Source organism: Pristiophorus japonicus, chromosome 8 (genome assembly GCF_044704955.1).
Source record: "Pristiophorus japonicus isolate sPriJap1 chromosome 8, sPriJap1.hap1, whole genome shotgun sequence".
Taxonomy (NCBI): Eukaryota; Metazoa; Chordata; class Chondrichthyes; family Pristiophoridae; genus Pristiophorus; species Pristiophorus japonicus.
Genome location: NC_091984.1, coordinates 117,278,534 through 117,302,291, shown reverse-complemented (window position 1 = coordinate 117,302,291; position 23,758 = coordinate 117,278,534). Strand labels below are relative to the sequence as shown.

Genomic DNA, 23,758 nt, shown 5'->3' with positions numbered 1-23,758 from the left:
AACTATAGGCCGGTTAGTTTAACATCTGTAGTGGGGAAAATGCTTGAAATTATCATTAAGGAAGAAATAGCGGGACATATAGATAGGAATAGTGCAATCAAGCAGACACAGCATGGATTCATGAAAGGGAAATCATGTTTAACTAACTTACTGGAATTCTTTGAGGATATAACGAGCATGGTGGATAGAGGTGTACCGATGGATGTGGTGTATTTAGATTTCCAAAAGGCATTTGATAAGGTGCCACACAAAAGGTTACTGCAGAAGATAAAGGTACGCGGAGTCAGAGGAAATGTATTAGCATGGATAGAGAATTGGCTGGCGAACAGAAAGCAGAGAGTCGGGATAAATGGGTCCTTTTCCGGTTGGAAATCAGTTGTTAGTGGTGTGCCACAGGGATCAGTGCTGGGACCACAACTGTTTACAATATACATAGATGACCTGGAAGAGGGGACAGAGTGCAGTGCAACAAAATTTGCAGATGACACTAAGATTAGTGGGAAAGTGGGTTGTGTAGAGGACTCAGAGAGGCTGCAAGGAGATTTGGATAGGTTAAGCGAATGGGCTAAGGTTTGGCAGATGGAATACAATGTCGGAAAGTGTGAGGTCATCCACCTTGGGGGAAAAAAACAGTAAAAGGGAATATTATTTGAATGAGGAGAAATTACAACATGCTGAGGTGCAGAGGGACCTGGGGGTCCTTGTGCATGATTCCCAAAAGGTTAGTTTGCAGATGCAGCAGGTAATCAGGAAGGCGAATGGAATGTTGGCCTTCATTGCGCGAGGGATGGAGTACAAAAGCAGGGAGGTCTTGCTGCAACTGTATAAGGTATTGGTAAGGCCGCACCTGGAGTACTGCATGCAGTTTTGGTCACCTTACTTAAGGAAGGATATACTAGCTTTGGAAGGGGTACAGAGACGATTCACTTGGCTGATTCCAGAAATGAGGGGGTTACCGTATGATGATAGATTGAGTAGACTGGGTCTTTACTCCTTGGAGTTCAGAAGGATGAGGGGTGATCTTATAGAAACATTTAAAATCATGAAAGGGATAGACAAGATAGAGGCAGAGAGGTTGTTTCCATTGGTGGGGGAGACTAGAACTAGGGGGCACAGCCTCAAAATACGGGGGAGCCAATTTAAAACCGAGTTGAGAAAGAATTTCTTCTCCCAGAGGGTTGTGAATCTGTGGAATTCTCTGCCCAAGGAAGCAGTTGAGGCTAGCTCATTGAATGTATTCAAGTCAAAGAGAGATAGATTTTTAACCAATAAGGGAATTAAGGGTTACGGGGAGCGGGCGGGTTAGTGGAGCTGAGTCCACGACCAGATCAGCCATGATCTTATTGAATGGCGGAGCAGGCTCGAGGGGCTAGATGGCCTACTCCTGTTCCTAATTCTTATGTTCTTATGTTCTTATTTATGTGGTGTCTTTCACAACCTCGGGACATCCCAAAGCACTTTGCAGCCAAGTGTAGCCGCTGTTGTAAGGTCGAAAATGCGGCAGCCAATTTTGTGCACAGCAACCTATACTTCAATTATTCACAGCTTGTGTCAACCCTTCAGAAGAAAAGTCCGTCAGAAGCAATGATGATGATCAAAGTGATCCAGAAAGGACAGACAAGAAAATAAAGATTGATTGTAGTTGAGTAGAATTAAAACTCAGAATAGATTGAAGTAGAAAACTGCAATGAAAGCAGACGGAATGAAAATCCTGCTGAGATTCTGTCATTTCGAGTGAAAATCTATTCAAACTCTTTACGTCCCCTGTTTTGCAAAAAAAAGTCACCTAATCATAACTTCTTCATTTTAACCTCCTGATTTCACTCTTTTTTTTCACTTTTCCAGCATTGGCGTCTTGTACTCTGGCCATTGGTCCTTCGAATTTTCGTTCAAAAAATAATTTTCAAAAATGTTCTGCATGTACCTCAAAAATACTTGTCATCACTCTCTCTGTTGTTACTAATGGATCAGACAGCAACAAATGTTGTATCCAAAACGGGATATAATTGCTTTTAGCAGTCAGCTTCGTCCTATATTCAAAACATGGGTTGGCAAGATTTGGAATCCATTACCTGCAAGGTTCTTTGGACTTAAGTTGCTCTCTAGGCTTTTTGATAATTGCCTGCCCACTTGCTTTGATCTGTCAGATACCATTTGTAAAATTCAATAATCTGCTGGAAAGTCATCTGTTCTGATCAGCAACTTCATGTGCATTGTCTACCAGTACCCAGGAAGCAAACATTTCTACCCCTGCATGTGTATGTTTTGTGAAACTTGTTTTCCAGCTTGTCCATTTTTGCCTTTATACTTTGCTTGTGAGCTGGGGCCTCCAGACAATGCACTTCAAGCTGGTGGATGGTCTGTTCTGAAGCAGCAGCAGTGACCCTGAATGGTCAATTAATATAGCAGGCAAGTCAACAGCCAGTCTCTCCCCACCCCACCCCTGAGACAGAAAGCAACAAATGGGATTTGGAATTACCCTGTAAAAACCACAAGAGCATTTGCCATCACACTCTACCTTTGGACAACTGCACCCTGCTCTTAACAATGAGCAATGTTGTGGGATCCAGTGTGATGTTTTCCAAGTTTAATTTGAGAGTCTACATTACTACAGTATCTACACTTCAAAAGTACTTCATTGGCTGTAAAGTGCTTTGGGAGGTGCTGAGGTTGTGAAAGGTGTTCTATAACTGCAAGTCTTTTTGTTTTACATCTGTACCTTTTCAATGTGACTTCTGTTGCGCACACTCATTTTTATGAAAAGCTGTTTGACTCGATACAGAATGGAGGATGCAGGTTTTGGTTTGCAGTTTATCAAGCTCTCGCCTTCTGCGCACCATGTAAATCTGCTACTGTGTCCACTTTGATTGCATGAGGGAAAATTTGCAGCAATTGAAGCATCTGACACCTGCGTTTTTAAAAAAAAATTAAATTTGCCCGGTTTAAACGGTTAAGGAAATGTCATGCTAACCATGGAAAGTTGCAATAGTGATAGGACTCTGTGTACTTATCTTGTCAAAGCTGCAATGGATCTGGACATCATTCTGACCTTGCTGGCAAGTCGCACCCTTCAGTGAATGTGACTGAGAATTGGAGTGTAATGCCAGGCAATTTGAGCTTTGGGATGAATTTGTCCCTATTTGATTTTGAGCCAGAGCTTTCTTGTGCTTCTGGACTGCAGGTCGTTGCTGGTTTTCTTTAAATGAATGTCGTATTGTGCTTATACTGTGCAGCTAGAGTTTGAAGACAAACAACTCTTGAGGAAATGCTTCATGGTCCATTTAAGCACAATAACTCTTGTCAAGAAAAGGTAAACTGTGCAGTAAAAACATAATCGATCTCTTAATGTAATGTATCAAGGTCGAGCTGTAGAGAGCCAGGGCTAAAACTTAGCGGTTTAGGGTGAACTGTAGGAATCGATCACCTGAACCTCTTGCCAAATATCAATACAATAATGCTTAACTTCCTGTCGTGTTACCTGAATGGTAATTCATGTTGGTCCTGTAGGGAAGCTATGGCGAACTCCACCTTGACATCATATGGATAGATTGTGGAACAGGGAGATTTTGTTATGTATCTAGTGCTTTGCTCAATTGAAGGTCAAGGGTTGTAAAATGATTTTTATATTCCTCTGTACAACCTGGTTTGTTTAACATGCTGTTTAATGCTGCTATGTGTCTAACTTGTGAAAATCCATGAAGGGACCAATTTTTGAACAATCTTTTTATTTGCCTCTAGCCACGGAGCTGACCTGTTGCTGTGTGACGATTGCTACAGTTCACCTATAGCACCAAACTCGTATCCCTTCCCGAAAACAAATACAGGAAGGGACTATTACTTAAATGGGAAGAAAATAATGTGCATGAAAAATGAAAGATCTGGGGATCCTGATTGAAAATAATTTGAAGCTATTGCAACAATGTTCGGTGACATTGGGTAAAGCAAATCAAGTGTTGGAACAAAGTAAAAAGCCATTATTGAGCCAAACTAGTGGGATAATCCTGCCACTTCATAAATCATTAGGGTGACGGTGCTTAAATTCCTATGTACAGTTCTGGTCGTCACAGTACAAAAAGGATATTGCAGCTATTGAAAGGATACAGAAGAGAGCAACCAGAATGATTCATAGAAACATAGAAAATAGGTGCAGGAGTAGGCCATTCGGCCCTTCTAGCCTGCACCGCCATTCAATGAGTTCATGGCTGAACATGCAACTTCAGTACCCCATTCCTGCTTTCTCGCCATACCCCTTGATCCCCCTAGTAGTAAGGACTACATCTAACTCCTTTTTGAATATATTTAGTGAATTGGCCTCAACAACTTTCTGTGGTAGAGAATTCCACAGGTTCACCACTCTCTGGGTGAAGATGTTTCTCCTCATCTCGGTCCTAAATGCCTTATCCTCAGACTGTGACCCCTGGTTCTGGACTTCCCCAACATTGGGAACATTCTTCCTGCATCTAACCTGTCTAAACCCGTCAGAATTTTAAACGTTTCTATGAGGTCCCCTCTCATTCTTCTGAACTCCAGTGAATACAAGCCCAGTTTGATTGGATTATGAGGAGCGTTTATGTAAATTGGGCATGTTCTCACTGGAAAAGAGGTTGCGAGGTGATCTGACTTTAGGACTCTAAAGGGACTCTATATAATGACAAGCTATCTCACTTTGTCCAGAACAGTAGGACCAGAGGACACTGAAGGATGGCAAATTCAAAACTAATCTGCAGAAACAGTATTTCAATGTGCGAGTGTTCAATCTATTGAGCAAACTCCCTAAAGTGATGGTGGAAGCCTTGATTCATTCAAATGCAGATTAGATAGATTTCTTACAAAAATACTATTTTGTGTTGGATAGAGTAAGTTTGAGACATGACGTGGTAAGTGTAGCAAGCTGGGAGGAACAGTGGCTTTGGATCTATGGTTCCCAAAGCTCTCCACCACTGGGTTTTCCTCATGTCCTATGTGGGTCTGTTGTAGACTATTAATAGACTGATTGGTGTGATTTGTCAGCAACTCCAATTATTGTTGCATCATGCCACTACCAAAAAGATAGGAAATGAACGAGATGGACCATAGTTGTTTTTTATCCAGCAATTCCTATGTTCCAACTGTACATGTGGAAGGACAAGTATATTTCCCCATGTCTGTGCAGACACTTAAAGCTGCTAGGAACCTGCCAAAAATATGGTGCTAAAGAATTATACTTTGCAAATACCAAGAATAATGCAGATTTATTGATACATTCAATAATAAATATGACCTGTAAGCAGGTGGCGATACTTGCTAATTTCAATATGAATCTAATCCTTATTGTTGACTTATTGTTAACTACAGATACAAGACCAATTGACAGTATCACTCACTCATGAACTGCCCTTTATCACAGGCAATGTTTGTGTAGAAATGGCAGTGGAGATGAGAATGAACAACGCACATGGGTTTCTTTTTGTAAGCATCTCGGTGTCCAAAAAAGATAATTTCAGTTCTCTGAAACTTGCACTGACTCTGTACATTAACACTATATTTTGCTATTCAGCGACTTCCTTAAATATTTAACGGCTCTAATCTGCTTGTATCGGATCATATCACTGGCACCTCCATACTATCTTAAAACTTCTAATTCCTTTCAACAGTTTTCCCTATGTGGAACTGCAAGAACCATAAATCCCAAATGCCCTGTTCATAGAATCATAGAAATTTACAGTGCGGAAGGAGGCCATTTTGGCCCATTGTGTATGTGCCGGCCAACAAGAGGCTATCCAGCCAAATCGCACTTTCCAGCTCTGGGTCGGTAACCCTGCAGGTTACGGCACTTTAAGTGCACATCCAAACACTTTTTAAATGTGGTGAGGGTTTCTGCCTCTACCACCCTTTCAGGCAGTGAGTTCCAGACCCCACAATCCTCTGCGTGAAGAAATTTCCCCTCAAATCTGCTCTAAACCTTCTACCAATTACTTTAAATTTATGCCCCTTGGTTATTGACCCCTCTGCTAAGGGAAATAGGCCTTTTCTATCCACTATATCTCGGCCCCTTGTAATTCATACACCTTAATGAGGTCTCCCCTCAGCCTCCTCTGTTCCAATGAAAACAAATCCAGCCTATCCAATCTGTCCTCATAGTTTCTTAGTTCATCCATCCCTAAAATCCCTCCATTGCAGCATCCAATTGGTTCTTATTGTTTCCAGGGTTTTTGCCTTCTACTGTATCTGGGAATCTATTACATGTATAGATCACTCCCTATTTGTGTGAAGTAGAAGTTCTTGATATCTGCCCTAAATTTGACTTTTTCTAATTTAAATCTGTGGCTCCTTGTTTTACAGTTTAATTTAAGATTTACCATTGCTCTTTTTTTTAAATACTTCATGATAACCTCTCAATGCCTTCTTTCATGGGCAAAATGTCTGAGTCTTTGCTTTGCAGTCTTTCCTCATGCCTCAGACCTCTAACACTAGGGAACAGTCCTGTGGCTGTTCTGTACATTACCTCCATTATCTCTTTTGTCCCAGAGGTTCTAGTCACAGTACTAAAGGTGCGATCTGATCAGAGATCACTGTACAGTTCGATCATGACTTTTTTTTTAAATTCGTTCACGGGATGCATGCGTCGCTGGCAAGGCCAGCATTTATTGCCCATCCGTAATTTCCCGTGAGAAGATGGTGGTGAGCCGCCACCTTGAACCGCTGCAGTCCGTGTGATGATGGTACTCCCACAGTGCTGTTAGGGAGGGAGTTTCAGGATTTTGACCCAGCGACGATGAAGGAACGGTGATATACTTCCAAGTCAGGATGGTGTGTGACTTGGAGGGAAATGTGGAGGTGGTGGTGTTCCCATGTGGTACCTGCTCTTGTCCTGCTAGGTGGTAGAGGTCATGGGTTTTGGAGGTCAGACTTTTTCTGATTTGTATTCGACTGTTGCGGCGATATATATCAACATTCTATTGCCTTTGCTGATTGTTGCTCTGCATCGATTGGATTTAGGGAATATGCAAGACCCTTTTACATGTATCCATTCTATTATGTATGTAGGCACCTTTGGTAATGACTCCACGAGGCAGGGTATGGTGCTCAAACTGTGTAGACTGTAGTCCTTTATTTGCAGCTCCTCAAGTGAGGGTACCTAGAGGTGAGCTCCCTTTTATACTGGGTTACCTGCCGTGTGCAGGCATCATATAACAATACAAGCATGCATACATAACAACACTTCCCCCCCCCCCCCCCCCAAGCATTTTTCAAGACCTATTGTCATGACCTGGTGGGGGGGTGGGGGGGGGGGCGGTGATCAGTGGGAGGTTGTGGTGAGGGTTGTGTGGGTGCCACGTGTGATCTCTGTACTTGAGGCTGGCCTCCTATACATTCTTCAATGGATTCAATGTGATGATGGTGTTGCTATTATATAAAAGACTTGGCACCAGTGATTTGTAGTTGATGCTGTTGCAGACTATGACCAGGTCAAGTACAGCATCTTAATGCACAAGACAGTTATGTTTAAATTTAAAATCTTTGGCTCCAATAACATTACTAACATGAAAATTCTTCGAATTCTTGATCACTCTCAACTGTAGGCTGTATACGTCACCTCTGGTTACATGTACAATGGAGTGCACAAAAATGTCTTGTCAAAATTCTAATCTGTAATAATTGTAGATTGTAAGTCTTTTTTTAATACTGAAGTTTAAAAAAAATTGGAAATACTTATCCTCTGTGCTTCCCGTTTATCCAGAATATCTTTCACCTATAACCATTATTTTCTGGCAGTCTCTATTCTGAATGCACCTTTTATCCAACTCCTGAGTAGCTGTCAGTTCCTTTTCTACAAAACTATTGAGTCAAATAGCCCAAGGCATTCTGAGCCCAAGTTGGTTCCACTGTTGTAGATCCGAGACTTTAATCCAGTTGCATTCTAGTGCTATGAGTTGTGTTGTATTTTGCTTTTATATTTAAACTCACTGAGACAGCTGCATGTAAGAATAAAGAAATTCTCCATAAACACCCTCTCTCTTTTCTTGAAATCAATGATGTCTGCAATTTTGGAAGAGATTGCTTTATAGAGAAGGTAAGTGGAGTAACAGGTAATGTACGCATGGTCAGTGTGATGATCTGGATTGGTTTCAATCGCCTGAGGGGGTCGGAGAGGAATTTTCCAGAGTTTTTATTCCCTTGGCCCTGGGTTTTCTGGTGCTCCCAGGAGATGACATGCCTGCAGGAGGATAGGAAGTGCCCAGTCATGGTGCTCCAGGCATCCTGAGTGTGGGGCAGTCTTGATGGACCAGCTGGCCTTTTCCCGCCCATCAATTCCCTATATTTGTGAATGCTGCTAATCCAAGGTCATGTGGCAATTTGCACTTATAGAATTTTATTGGTGATCTATTAAAATAACCTTGCCCTCCTTCACGTTTGCCCTTGTAGCCTGAAGTCATTTTTACCCCATAATCAGACCAAAAAGAAAGTTCTGCTTGTTGATTACTAGACATTAAATGTTTCTTCCTCTGTTCCAGCGCTGGGAATATCCTGAACAGTTATCAAGGCCGATTTTTTTTTTTCCCCCACCCCCAGTCCCTCTTCCAAATGCCTAATTCACAATTAATACTTCAAAACTTGTAAATGAGAAAGGGTGAAAAAATAATATTTTCAAATTAATAAATATGTTTGGAATATTTACAACAAATTGTTCAGTTTCCCTCTAATTAATTATGAAATCCTATCCCATTATACATGTGCAAGGTCAGAAATATGTTGTTTAGCAACATTTTAATTTGCAAACATAGAATGAATACAGCACAGGAGGAGGCCATTTTGCCCATTGTGCTTGTGCCGGCCCTTTGAAAGAGCTGTCCAATTAGGTCCACTCCCCTGTCCTTTCCACATGGCCGTACAGATGATTTATCCAATTCCCTTTTGAAAGTTTTTATTTAATCTGCTTCCACCATTCTTTTAGGCAGTGCATTCCAGATCATCATAAACTTGCTGCTTAAAAAAAAATGCACATTTCCCCTCTGCTTTTTGCCAATTATCTTAAATCTGTGTCTTGCTCCTGACCCTTCTGCCACTGGAAACAATTTCTCCTTATTTACTCTTATCAAAACACTTCATGATTTTGAACACCTATATTAAATCTCCCCTTAACCTTCTCTGCTGTAAGAAGAACAACCCCAGCTTCTCTCCTTTAACTGAAGTCCTGTATCCCTAGTACCATTCCAGCAAATTTCCTCTGCACCCTCTCTAAAGCCTATATAACTATATTTAAATGAAGACTGGACTTTTCTCATTATGACGCTGGGGTCTTGTACACTCAACTCTGAACATTTGAAATGGATCTGGCATATCTGGGTACTATAGCCTCCGATTATGATATTGGACTAGCAATCCAAAGGCTGTCCAAATCTCACTGTGGCAAGTTGGAAAAGTCAATGAATTGAAATCTGGTGATTTGTGGGCTGGGCTGTCTGATTGTTGTAAAAACCCAACAGGTTCACTCGTGTCCTTCAGGGAAGATAACCAGTAGGTGGGGTGGATTGACCCATCCACCTCCACGGAGGTGTGTGGGGGGCCTGACCCATCCACCTCCATGGCACGAACCTGGTATTGCAGTACTTCCAGGAACGGTGCAGTGGCTCTCGGCCTTTTGGCTAAGAGCATTGGCGCAGAGTGATCCTTGATGTGTGCAAGGTGACCTCTGGCATTTGTGATTTGACAAAGAATTGGAAAGATTGGCTACGAATAAAAAAAAAAGATAACCAGTCATTTGGTTCTTGACTTGTCCCATTATCACCCACTTTTGCATTGCACCATTCCCCCTTTTTGTCAATGAATCACTCCTACTCCAGCATTTTCTGGTAGCTATTCACAGTGGCAGAAGGTGGGTAGTGGTGTTCCACAAGAATTAGTGCTGGGACCACTGTTCATAATTCATATTAACGATTTAGACTTTGGAATCAAAAACACATTTCTAAATTTGCGAATGACACCAAATTGGGGGCGATAGTCAATACTGAGGAGGACTGCAACAAAATATAGGAGGACATTAATAAACTTGCAGAATGGGCATATAATTGGCAAATTAAGTACAACACAGATAAATGTGAGGTATTCCATTTGGTAGGAAGAATAAGGAGGTCACTTATTACTTGGTGGGGTAGAGGAACAAATGGATCTCTGAGTACAAATACACAAATCACAAAGTTGCGATACAGATTTAAAAAAGCAAACCAAGCACGAGGGTTTATTTCTAGACGCATAGAATTGAAAAGTAAGGAAGTTATGCTAAACCTGTATCGAACATTGGTTAGACCACACTTGGAGTACTGCGTACAATTCTGGTCACCATATTATAAAAAGGATAGAGAGGCACTGGAGAGGGTGCATAGAAGATTTACAAAGATGATACCGGAGGGTATACATATTAGGAAAGGATGAACAGGCTGGGTCTCTTCCCTTGAAAAAAGAAAGCTGAGGGGGTGAACTAATTGAGGTCTTTAAAATTATGAGAAGTTCTGATAGAGTGGATAGAGAGAGAATGTTTCTATTTGTGGGGAAGAGCATAACTAGAGGCCATGAATATAAGATAGTCACCAAGAAATCCAATAGGAAATTCAGAAGAACCTACTTTACCCAGAAAGTGATGAGAATGTGGAACTCACTACCACAGGGAGTGGTTGAAGTGAATAGTATAGATGCATTTAAGGGGAGGCTAAACAAGCCTATGAGGGAGAAGGGAATAGAGAGTTATGCAGGAAAGATGGGAGGAGGCTGGAGTGGAGCATAAACGCTGACATGGACTGGTTGGGCCGAATGGCCTGTTTCTGTCCATATATCCGATGTAATCCTGTTTTTTAATTTATAGTTGGTGTTTGCCTGACTACATTGTTTGAAGAAGCAGGTAGTGAATGTCAAGGCCTGTGGCCGTAGGAAAGTTGTGTGAGGTTGGAGATGAACAGATTACAGTAAGTGGCTATGGCACATGAATTGGAAATTTTGAACTGTAAATAATCTTTCCTGACATTTGCACGTGAGCACTTGCACTTGGATACCTGAAAACTAAGCCAAGTGAAATAGTCCCGAAGGCAGTAGAGAATGGGCAGATTTAAGATGGATGTCTCTCTCACTGCAGTTGCAAAGTGTGTTGGTGTGGAAGTTTGGAAGCGTCATTGTGCTTTTGTATCAAAGCTGAACTATTTTGGCTTATTTTGGATCAGTGTGTTGCTTATTTTAGAGCCGCCTTATATTTTTGTCTAAAATTTGTACAGTTTTAAAAGGGATAAAAGAACAGGGAGACCTGGGGGTGAACGTACACAAATCTTTGAAGGTGGCAGGACAAGTTGAGAAAGCATATAGGATCCTTATCTTAAGTAATAGAGGAATAGAGTACAAAAACAAGGAAGTTTTGCTAAATCTTTATAAAACACAGGTTAGGCCTCAGATGGAGTATTGTGTTCAATTCTGGGCACCACACTTTAGGAAGGATGGCAAGGTCTTGGAGAGGATGCAGAAGAGATTTATTCGCATGATACCACGGACGAGGAACTTCAGTTATGTGGAGAGACTGGAGAACTTGAGGTTGTTCTCCTTTGAGCAGAGAAGGAGGAGAGGAGATTGGATTGAGATGTTCAAAATCATGAGTGTAAATAAGGAGAAACGTTTTCCAGTGGTAGAAGTGTCAGTAATCAGAGGACAAAGATTTAAGGTAATTGGCAAAAGAACCAGAGGCGACATGAGGAAACATTTTTCTTACACAGTAAGTTGTGATCTGGAATGCACGGCCTGAAAGAGTGGGACTAGCAGGTTCAATAGTAACTTTCAAAAGAGGATAAATACTTGAAGGGAAAAAAAATTACAGGGCAATGGGGAAAGAGCAAGAAAGTGGGATTAATTGGATAGCTCTACCAAAGAGCCGGCACAGGCATGATGAATGGCCTCCTTCTGTGTTGTATCATTCTATATCTCTGATATATTCTCAGCACTGGAGCCAAATGTGCACATTGTTTACATGTATTGGCAATGTTTGCCATTGATTTTGTGTTCTCCTAAACTAATATTTATTAATTGGAAATGTTTGAATCAAGAAAAAAAGGAACAAAATACCCTTTTTTTAATGGTACGGATGAGGAATGAATCAGTGTTGCTGCTTTTTCAAGTTGGCAGATGCAGCAAGAAGGCACGGAAGGGGAAGCAAAGGAATGGAGCCCTTTTCATCAACAGTTGCGCGGGGGGGATCCCAGTCAGTGAGTGCGGACGAGATCTGTATGCCAACAGCAGTCGCGACAGGCGACCCTGCAGCGTGGGACCTTGGATTTTAAGCATGTCTTGTTTAATGATTTGCACTGCTCTCTCCGCCTGGCCATTGGAGGCCGTCTTGACGTGATTTATGCCGTGATCAATTATAAAGTCTTGGAATTCTGCGCTGGTGAAGCACGGACCATTTTCACTGACTAATATGTCAGGGATTCTGTGCGTTGCAAACATGGTTGCGAGGCTCTCCACAGTGGTGGAGGTTGTGCTCGAGTTTAAAATGGTGCATTCGATCCACTTTGAAAATGCATCTAAAACTAAGAGGAATATTTTGCCCATGAATGGGCCCGCATAGACTACGTGCACCTGCGACCACGGTTTGGTAGGTCAGGGCCAGGGGCTCAGTGGAGCCTTCCTGGGGGCATTGCTGAGTTGGGCACAAATGGTGCACCTTCGGACGCAGAGCTCCAAGTCCGCGTCAATACCAGGTCACCAGACATGGGATCTGGCTATGGCCTTCATGAGAACGATCCCCGGGTGCTCGCGGTGGAGCTCCCGGACAAATGCCTCTCTGCCTCGCAGAGGCATGACTACTCGGCTGCCCCACATTAGGCAGTCTGCTTGTAGTGATAGCTCATGCATGCGCCTGTGAAGGGGTTTTAATTCCTCAGGGCAGGCATCGCGAGCCTCTGCCCAGTCATCGGTTAGGACGCATCTTTTTACCAAGGATAACGTGGGATCGCTGGCCGTCCAGGCTCTGATTTGGCGAGCCGTCATGGGCGAACCTGTGGACTCAGTGGCATTGATTGCCATGACTATCTCACAGTCCTGTTCATCAGACTCTTCTGTGGTCGCCAGGGGTAGCCTGCTGAGCGCGTCGGCACAGTTGTCTGTGCCTGGTCTGTGCCTTATGGTATAGTCGTAGGACGCCAGCATGAGTGCCCACTGTTGAATTCGCGCCGAGGCGTTGGCGTTTATTGCCTTGCAAGCGAACTTGGCCCCGAAAAGGTATTGGTGTATCCTTTTGACACCGTACAAGCACGCGAGCACCTCCTTCTCTACCATTCCGTACCCGTGCTCCGCCCGCGAAAGTGACCTGGAGGCATAAGCTATGGATTGTAATTTGCCCGCACTATTGACATGTTGCAAAACGCACCCGACCCCATACGCTGACGCATCGCATGTGAGAACTAGCTTTTTACCTGGGTCAAAGAAAGTCAAAACACTGTTGGAACACAGAAGGTTGCGTGCCTTATTGAAGGCGTGTTCCTGGGCGTCCCCCCAAAACCAATCGCACCCCTTCCTGAGTAGCACGTGGAGAGGCTCCAGCAGCGTGCTTAAGTTCTGCATAAAGTTTCCAAAGTAATTGAGTAGCCCGAGAAAGGTGCGCAGTTCTGAGACATTCTGGGGCCTGGGTGCCAGGCGAATTGCTTCTGTTTTGGACCCTGTTGGGTGGATTCCATCAGCGGCAATCCTTCTGCCCAAAAATTCAACCTCTGGTGCGAGAAACAGGCACTTGGATTTCTTGACTCGTAGGCCTACCCGATCCAACCGCTTTAGTGCTTCCTCCAAATTACGGAGATGGGAGTCGGTGTCCCTGCCCGTGATAAGTATGTCGTCTTGAAATACAACCGTCCCCGGGATGGACTTGAGCAGACTCTCCATGTTGCGCTGGAATATGGCAGCTGCCGACCTGATGCCGAATGGGCATCGATTGTACATGAAAAGGCCTCAATGTGTGTTGATGGTGGTGAGTAGCTTGGATTCCTCGGTCAATTCTTGCGTCATATACGCAGATGTGAGGTCTAATTTTGAGAAAAGTTTACCTCCAGTCAATGTGGCTAATAAGTCCTCCGCTCTGGGCAGCGGGTACTGGTCCTGTAGGGAGACTCTGTTTATGGTAGATTTGTAGTCCCCACAGATTCGTACGGATCCATCGGGCTTCATGACTGGGACGATGGGACTTGCCCAGACGCTAAATTCCACAGGTGATATAATGCCTTCCCGCAGAAGCCTGTCCAGTTCGTGTTCAATCTTTTCCCTCATCACATCGGGTACAGCTCTGGCCTTGTGATGGACCGGTCTAGCATCCTGTGTGATGTAGATTTTGACTTTGGCCCCTTTGACAATGCCCACACCTGGCTGAAAGAGATGTTCAAATCGCTTTGTAACTGTTGAGCAGGAGGTCCGTTCCTCTAATGACATGGCATGGACATCATCCCATTTCCAGTTTAGTTTTGCCAGCCAGCTTCTCCCCAGCAGTGCAGGGGGGTGTCCGGGGACAATCCACAGTGGAAGTCGGTTCACTGTCCATTTGTGTGTGACAGAGAGCATGGCGCTGCCGAGGACTGGTACGATTTCTTTGGTATAGGTCCTTAGTTTGGTGTCGACCCTTGTGAGTTTTGGTCTGTCTCTTTTATGCGGCCACAGTTGTTCAAATTGTTGAGCGCCCATGAGAGATTGACTCGCTCCTGTATCCAGGTCCATGTTGACAGATATCCCGTTGAGTCGGACCCTCATCATTATAGGAGGCGTCCTGTCGTTGGAGCAGTGCCTGAGACCTGTGCTTATATACCTGTCTCTTGCAAGTGCACCCCCGGTGGTAAGGTATGCTGGTGGTTACAGGTCATATCTTATTATCGTCATGCATAGCATGTTAGGATACAGTTATATATAATAATGTAAGATACATGACAGCGAGGACTGGGAGTGGGGATGTAGATTGTGTTCGTCGTCTCTCCACTCAGTGCATGTCATGTGCATTCTTGGTCAAGCAGGGCATGATTACAGGAAACTCCTGCAGAAGCTGGGTGAGAACTTCACTGCAATATGTTAATACAGTGCAAAGATGTTTTCAATAAAGATCCGAGCAATCTCCTGGTTTTGACACTGGGAAAGCACTCCTCATTTAAGCACGCCCCTCTCCAATGGGCTTTAGGGTTGCTTAGTTCTGTCTTGCATGCACTCCAATGTAAAAGAAAGCAAACCCAAGTAGGATTACGTTTTCTGTTGGCTGCAACACAGGAGGATTTCTGCAGTTATTTTAATATCCTTTTGAGGGGCACGCCTTACTTGAAATTTTTTAGCCAAGAATTATTTTAAAATTTGGACCATGGATATTCAGTGGGAATACCCCTGTTATTTAGAGGAAGAAGAGTAATGGGCAGAGGCTGGGCAGTTGAGGTTGCAGCAGATGCTCGCGGCCATGTACCTGCCAATGTCCTTTTTAAAATTGTTCCTACTTCATGCTCTTCCCCTCCGTTTTTAGCCCTGGTGGAATACTTTGGGCTCCAGCCTTCTCTTGGACAACTCTCTGTGCTGTTTCATGCCTGATTTTGCAAGTTGAGGTGTGGTTTGAGCAGTGACTAGTTGAATGTGTGACAAGTTTTGCTATGCTTTGGATATCCACTCCTTCCTAGATATCCCAATGGCTCGCTGAGATGACTCAATTAGCCAGCTGAATCTTGGGCAGCCCTGCGACTCTTGTTTCTAATGCTTTTTATTCGAGACTCTTCAGTGACATAAAATTTAGTTACCACTTCATGCCCTGATGTTTACTTGGCAAATGCATTGAATGATCAGGCTGTGATAATGCGTATTAGTAATCTATTTATGTTAATTATTTACTGACTAGTAATTAGGAGCTATTTTTAAAAAAACGTAATGAAATAGAGAGGAAGGTTCAAAGTTTGGTTTCCGGTTTATTTTAGTGCAGGGTGGATGTTGGGAAGCCACATTCTAAGCTGAACTTTAGATTTCTTCAATTAGCTCAACTCTCGATCCAAAGTTCAAATTCAAGGTATTCACCTTTCAATCAAGTGAAGGTAGTTGTAAGTATATTTGTGTCCTTCCCAGCAAGTAAGAATAACTTTATTCTTAAAAAAACAAAATATGTACTGCAGTGTCAGACCTGGCTCAGTGGTAACACTCTCACCTTTGGGTTAGAAGTTTGTGGGTTCAAGCCCCACTCCAGAGACTTGGTCACATTTTCCAGGCTGACATTTCAATGCAGTATTAATGGATTGCTGCACTGTCTGAGGTGCCAACTTTTTTGATGTAATGTTTAGCGAAGGTCTTGTCTGCCCATTTGAGTGTGTGTAAAACATCCTGTGCAACGTTCTCCAAAGAAAAGCAGGGGATTTTCCCTGGTGTCTTTGTTGGAACATGGAGAAGGAAGAGGCAGAGAGGTGATGGGGAAATTAAGGCGAGCTTAGCATTAGCTTATGAGGCAAATGAACTAGCTTGGTGTTTTTAATTAGTATTTTCTTACCGATTGAATAGTCATTAGTTTCAAGGTCTCCATTAAATGTTGAATAAAGTACATTTGTAGGAAACTAAAAGCAAAGATAAGGGAACCTGGCTAACATTCATCTCAATGCTGTTTGTGGGACCTTGCTCTGGGCAAATTGTTTGCCTGCAAAAAAACAGTGATCACATTGAGGCGTTGGCTGTGAAGTGCTGACAACATGAAAGGCACTATGCAAATGCAGGTTCATTCTTCTTGCCAGTAGAGATTATTGGGATACAGTGACACAACATCATGACTCACTGCACTCCTTTTTCTACTGACATCCCCAGGCACTTTATCGTGGTAATGATGCCATCTTTTTGTCAGTCACTATCAGTTTAATTATGAAGTTGGCAACAATAACTCTAGAGATATAAAGAGTCCCACACAACGCCATTCATCAAACCTGTGCTCTCTGTTACAAGCAATGTCTGGTTCTCTGCTCTGTGACAGCCTGCTTGGTACCACTCTGCCCTCCTCAGCTTCGCATACTATGATCGTATGGAAACCATGCTGTAAGAAGTATTATCTTAACATGTGGCACTTGATCTCCTCTTCACTCTTTGTGAGATCAGTACTAAAACCCTGTGCACGTGCACTGATACTTGGAGGTGTTATTGAGGCCATTATCATCCCCTATGACCTTCTATGTGGCAGTACTCATTTACTGTGCCATTAAAAGATCAAATAGCCCTGTTGCTTGAAGCAAGGTGTAGAGGAGTCAAATGTTGATGGGACAGATTGCCCCTTGTTTAACTTGCAAACTTCAGATTTATAATAGCTGCTAATACAGGTACAATATGCTTGAGGCATTGAAAAAAGTTAATGGCGTGTCTTGTCTGCTAATCATCTTTTCAAACACTACAGGATTAGCTTTGAGGGCACTTTGTTAGCATGAAGATCTGTTTTTGAAAAATGGCAAATTAGGCAGCCACTGGCAACATTTGAAAAGATGCTATTAGCAGTGAGAGCTAAGTGTTTCTTTCCTTTTAAAATAGTTCGATTATGCTTAGCCCTACAGGTATTCCTCTGTAGCTACATGATATCTGCCAAGCTCGAGTGAGCGCGAGCAAATTAAATCGAGTGTAAATAATACGTGTGTAGCGAAGTGCTGCACAACTGGAAGAAAATTGTACGGTGAAAAGTAATTTAAGCTGTAAAAATTCCAAAAGAAAGACTTGCATTTATATAGCGCCTTTCACGACCACCGGACATCTTAAAGCGCTTTACAGCCAATTAAGTACTTTTGGAGTGTAGCCACTGTTGTAATGTGGGAAACGCGGCAGCCAATTTGCTCACAGCAAGCTCCTACGGGGAAATCGGATGCTCTCCCATTACAGCAGTCGTGCTGTCATTTTTCAGGAACCTCCTCCCTTTCCAGTGACTTTTAAGCCCGATGTATTTTTTGTTGTGGTGCAATACATATAACTATTCATTAATTGGAATAAATGAGCAAAATGCCCTTTCTCTCTGTTCTAAGCATGCGCACTTTTCTGAAAAGTTTTAGTTACACTTCAGCAAGATTCGTGCTCAACCACAGCTCACTCGAATAAGCAGCTCATTTTTTGATTTTTTTTCTCTTCCCTGTACCAGTCACTCATTGTGTTTTACCCTTGTCTGCTGGAACATTGACAACGCTAGTTGCAAGCAATCATTTTGTGTCTCTCCCTTGATAGAAGTCACGTATGGAGTTTTGACCTAGCCTTATACCAGACGGCAGAGGGATTTACAACACAGCATTTTCATGACCTGGCACTGAATAATATTAATCAGGCTTTAAAATATTTCATGTAGTGATTGTTACCACGGATACAGAATCCAGATTATGTGTTTCTGGTACAAAGGAAGGCGAGGATTTAAATGGATCTGAAACTGTGGGTTCCCTTAGACTGTTTCAAACCTGCTCAACTTATTCAATGCTGAAATTCCTGAATATTACATGTTTTGTTTCAGTTGCTTCATTAGAAAGAAAAGTGAAGTACTTTTAAAGTGTGGTCACTGTTGCAATGTAGAAAATATCAGAATGGCCTCTTTCTGTGCAGTATATCCCATGTATGTAGTGTGGCAGCCATACAACAAGCTCCCACAAGCAGTAATGTGACAATGACCAGATAATCTTGCTTCTTTTTAGTGATGTTGATTGAGAGATAAAGTTGGCAAGTACTCCCATGCGCTTCTTTGAAATAGTGCTATTGGATCTTTTACATCTAGCTGAGGGGGCAGACGGTGCCTCGGTTTAACATCTCATCCGAAAGATGACAACTCCGACAATGTAGTATTTCCTCAGTACTTCACTGGAGTGTCAGCTGAGATTTTGTGCGACTTTAATTTGTAAATTTCTGATGCGATTTTTTTGTGATATGACGAAGGTTAACTGTTAACCTCACAATTTGATTTGGTTTCCAAGTTCTGTGAAGTGCTAATTTGGGTTTGCTTGGGGGTTACTTTCAGCAGCCTCAACTTTGAGTATTCGCAAAGCCACCATGAAGACCTGAGCCCCAAGGTCAATATATGACCATTCTAAGAACATAACAACATAAGAAATAGGAGCAGGAGTAGGCCATTCAGCCCCTCGAGCTTGCTCCACCATTCAATGAGATCATGGCTGATGATCTACCTCAACTCCACTTTCCTGCACTATCCCCATATCCCTTGATTCCCTAAATATCCAAAAATCTATCGATCTCTGCCTTGAATAGACTCAATGCGCATTCAAAGCCCTCAGGGGTAGAGAATTCCGAAGATTCACCACCTTCTGAGCGAAGAAATTTCTCCTCATCTCAGTCCTAAATGGTCGACCCCTTATTCTAAGACTGTGACCTTGTGTTCGAGACTCCTCAGCCACGGAAAACATCCTTCCTGCATCTATCCTGTCAAATCCTGTAAGAATGTTATATGTTTCTCCAGCTATGAGAGGGACATTAACGCCTCTCCACTATACAAGGGGGAATAGACCCCTAATTGGGAACCCTGTATGTGTAAATAGATGCCTGAGAGGAACAGGATCAGGCTTGTTTTGATGCTCCCATAGTCAAACAATGTTGAGGCACAGAAGTCTTTGGTCCTTAGGTGTTTGCATGCTGTAGTGGACTTGGAGGGGGGGGGGGGGGAGAGGGGAGAGAGGAGAGAGAGAGAGAGAGAGAGGCGCAGGCAAGATTATTAGGTTAAAAACATCAATTGAGTTATTGAGAAATGCCTTCGAGTTGGAAGTCCTGTTACTGATTAACTTTTATGTGTACATGGAATGTGTTGCTGACTCTGTATTGACTCCAATCATAAACAGTTGTTCATAGAAATAACTGTTGCTTTTACAAGCTAGTTCCAGAATATGTTATGCTCTTGGACAAAAATGAGTGAAACTGGGTTCCTTGGCCCAGAACTTAATGAGAACTTGTTGATCTCCTCTCACAGAATTGGTGCACATCATCCTTGCAAGGTTGATGCATTTTGTCTGTTTTAAGTTTAACATTTTTGCTTTAAGGAACCTCGTGATCTGCTATATTTACCATAACCTGCTCTGACCAAATAAGTCTATTTATTTAAAAACACAAGCTGTTCAGCACCTTTGAAGACTCTTGCAATATTGCTGGTGCTGGACACCTGCAGAGCCACCAAGAGTCCTGTGTGCGGAATAAGTAATGTGGGATGAAATTCAATGAGCAGTAGTTCAGCTTAAGTAGTTCAGGGCACTTTTATTTCAACAAAAAGTTTGATCCAGATGTTTAATTTGAATGTAGACCGTTGCACTGACTCTACCCCTGAAGATTAAATTATTTTGGTCCTACTAGACAGACCCATTTATTTAAAAGAAGCCATTAGTTTTAAATGTACTTTTGTCTAGTCTGGCTAATAAGAAATAAAATCACAAGGGAGGGAAACAAAATGAGGGAAAGCCAAAATAGAAATGAATGTAATTTTGTGAAGAAAGTATCAAAGGTTTTTAATCAGTTGATGCCCAAATTGATGACTGTTTTGGACCTTGCTTTTCACTTCTTTCATCTCCTGCCATTGCACCTGATTACTGGTGTGAACTTTGTTGCCTTGTCTGTGCCCGCTGCGGCTCAGTTGGTAGCACTCTCATCTGTGTTAGATGTTTGTGGGTTCATACTTCACAAAATCTAGGCTGATATTCCAATGCCGTACTGAGCGAGCTACTTGGATCAGTGCCATGCAGTGTCGGAAGTGCTGTCTTTCGGATGAGTCATTAAACCAAGGCTGTGTCTGCCCTCTCGGGTGGACGTAACGATCCCATGGCACTATTTCAAAGAATAGTAGGGGAGTTCACCCCAGTGTCCTGGCTAATATTTATCCCTCCACCAAAATCACTAAAACAGATGATCCCGTCATTATCTCATTGCAGTCAGCGGGATCTTGCTGTGCAAAAATTCGCTGCTGCGTTTGCTATGTTACAACAGTACTCCATTGGCCGGATAGTGCTTTGGAATATCCTGAGGTGAAAAACGCTTTATAACTACGAGTCATTTTCTTTCTTGTGTTGAGAGTCTCCAGTGCTCTTCAGTTGTGACTGTCAGGTTATACTGACACCACATGCTGGGCCCCTTTGGTTGCTGCAGCTATTTGGATCAAGTAGGCATATCTGCATGCAAACGTCGCTCAGAAATCCTAGCTTAATAAGTTGCGCAAGTGTAAATCCTATCACTCTGCTTCCCGCATGCTTTCCAGTACAGGATATTAAAAAGGATTAAACAGCAAACACCGTTGTCAACATCTTTTGAATTTGGTGCTCCACATCACGTACTGGTTTTATATATTATCTGTGTTATACAACGTAGATCCTATTAATGGCTGGTTAAATATGCACAGTCTTTCTATTGGTCCAGAGACGGTCACTAAACCCAAGCCTGAATGCTATATTTTGGATGGAGTTCTGTTCTAATTTGTTTCCCCTCTCTTCGCCTTTATTTGGAAGTCCTGTAAAATCTGAGAGAGGAAATACAGGCCTTTTAGCACTTCATTTGGAAATGGCCCAAAGTACTTCACATATAAATAATTCATTTGAAATCCAGTAACTGTTATCTTTTGGGGAATGTCGCAGCCACTTTACATTTCAGGGTCACAAATCATCATTATTGGCGGTCCCTCAAATGAGGATGACTTGCTTCCACATGAGTTCACAGATATTTCAATGAAGGACCTAATATTCCAGGTCCTGAACTGCATGTTGATGGGTAGAAGATGCCTGTGCGTGGATTTTTTTAACGTGGTGGCCGTTGCACACCAGCCACCACACGGGCTCGACAGAGCTAGGTCTTGGTCCAGTGGCGAGGATTACCCAAGATGATTGGAGACCAGCTCTGCTGCACGGACCTAGTGCGCGCACATATCGCAGTATGGGCTGGCCCATGCTGCCCCCGGGCCTCGATCTCTCACCACTCCTCCACCCTGATCACGTCGCTCCACGATCACTCGCCGCTCCTTCGCCCCGACCTGGGTTATGGTGACGTCCAATCCAGTCGCCCTCCTGCAGCAGCTCGTGCTGCTCACTGCAGTGGCCGGCCGCCCGCCCGCCACGCGCTACTCCCTCTAATGGCTCCGGCCCGCTGATGGTCTTACAGGCCAGGGCAAATAGCAGTGAGGTGAATTTCCATTAAATGGTGGTGGTGTTTGCAAGGGGAATGTTGGCCTAGACACTGAGAGAACTCCTTGCTCTTTTTTGAATAGTACAATGGAATCGTTGACATCCATGTGACGGGCACACAAGAGTCTCTGTTTAATCCAGTGATGGTACTGTTATGCCCAACTGACTGAAAAATAGCACTCTAAGGCTAAAAACCTAGGATTCAAATTTATTCAGACATACGATTAACAGAGGAAAGAACAAAGCAAACAAGAGATTGATTAGTTTACAATGTTGCACTGGTATTTGGAATCTCGTTCAATGCAATGGAAGCTCTGGCTGGTCTCGGGACTTGTGGTTTGGACTAGGTGACCACAATGACATTTGGACGAAGCATCCACAAGAGATTGAACTCCTATGGATTCCTTAATTACCCTTCACCCATTTAGCAGTAGGTTGAGAAGTGGCTTCGTTAATTAGGAAAAGCATACAATGATTATACCCCATTTCATGCAGCTTCTGGCAATGTGATTGTCATGTATGTAGACCATGTATACTAAATGTATAGTCACATAAGGTGTGCCACCTGCATAGGTGTACAGGTCCCAGTATAAAAGGCTGCCCTCCATGCTTGTGCCTCACTCTGGAGTTACAATAAATATGACTAAGTTCATAACAGCTCAAGTATAATACTAGACCTCGTGGAGTCATTCATAAGAGTATTAAAGACATACAGGGATTGTCCAATCAAAATAGACTGAAAAGACTCAAAATAGTAAACTGTAAAGATAGACGAAACAGCAGTTCATCCACCTTCCAAAGAGCCCCTGATGGGACACTTAGGCCATGTGTATACATGGCATCTTTATGTATTACTGCCTGGGAAATGGGGATGGGGGGGGAGGGTGGCGGGACGGAATGTCTCACTTTAAAAAAAAAAAATTCTCTACACTCTTACCCTCATCTGTCTGATCTATTGCTGTTGGAAGCTGGGGAGACAGCAGCAGTTCTGAGAGAATTCTGCTGCACTCGTACACGAAGCGCACTCCCAGCAGCAGTTCATTGTGAACCACTTTGAACTGTTTCAACGTGGAAAAGGAACTGTGCAAATGCAAGTAACTATTACATTTTGCTGCCAGTGATGATCGCTGCTGATCTCCAGCAAAATGAGATCTGCATCACACAAAGCAATGGTTTTGTTGCACAGCAGATTTTAAATAGCTGGTACAACAACAACGGCAACTTGCATTTATACAGTACCCTTATCATAGTAAAATGTCCCGTGTCACTTCATAGGAGCAATTAACAATCAAAATTTGACACTGAGCTGTGTCAGGAGATATTAGGACAAGTGACTAAAAGCTTGGGCAAAGAGGTAAGTTTTAATGAGCGTCTTAAAGGAGGAGATCAGCGGAGAGGTTTAGGGAGGGAATTCCACAGCTTGGGGGCGAGGCAGCTGAAGGCACGGCCGTCAATGGTGAAGTGATGGAAATCAGGGATGCCCAAGAGGCCAGAATCAGAAGCGCGTAGAGATGTTTGGTGGGTTGTAAGGCTGGAGGAGGTTAGAGATCGGGATATCCGAGACCATGGCAGGATTTGAAAGCCAGGATAAGCATTTTTAAATCGAGTTGTTGCCGGACCAGTAGCAGCAAAGTGTTGGGCCACTC

The 23,758-nt window shown here is 43.1% G+C and overlaps 1 protein-coding gene across 6 annotated transcripts in view; it reads left to right on the top strand.

Annotated features, from left to right (window-relative positions):
• Positions 1 to 23,758, top strand: part of nos1apa (nitric oxide synthase 1 (neuronal) adaptor protein a) — a 498,327-nt gene that overhangs the window by 71,428 nt on the left and 403,141 nt on the right. The gene's annotated exons all lie outside the window — the stretch shown is intronic.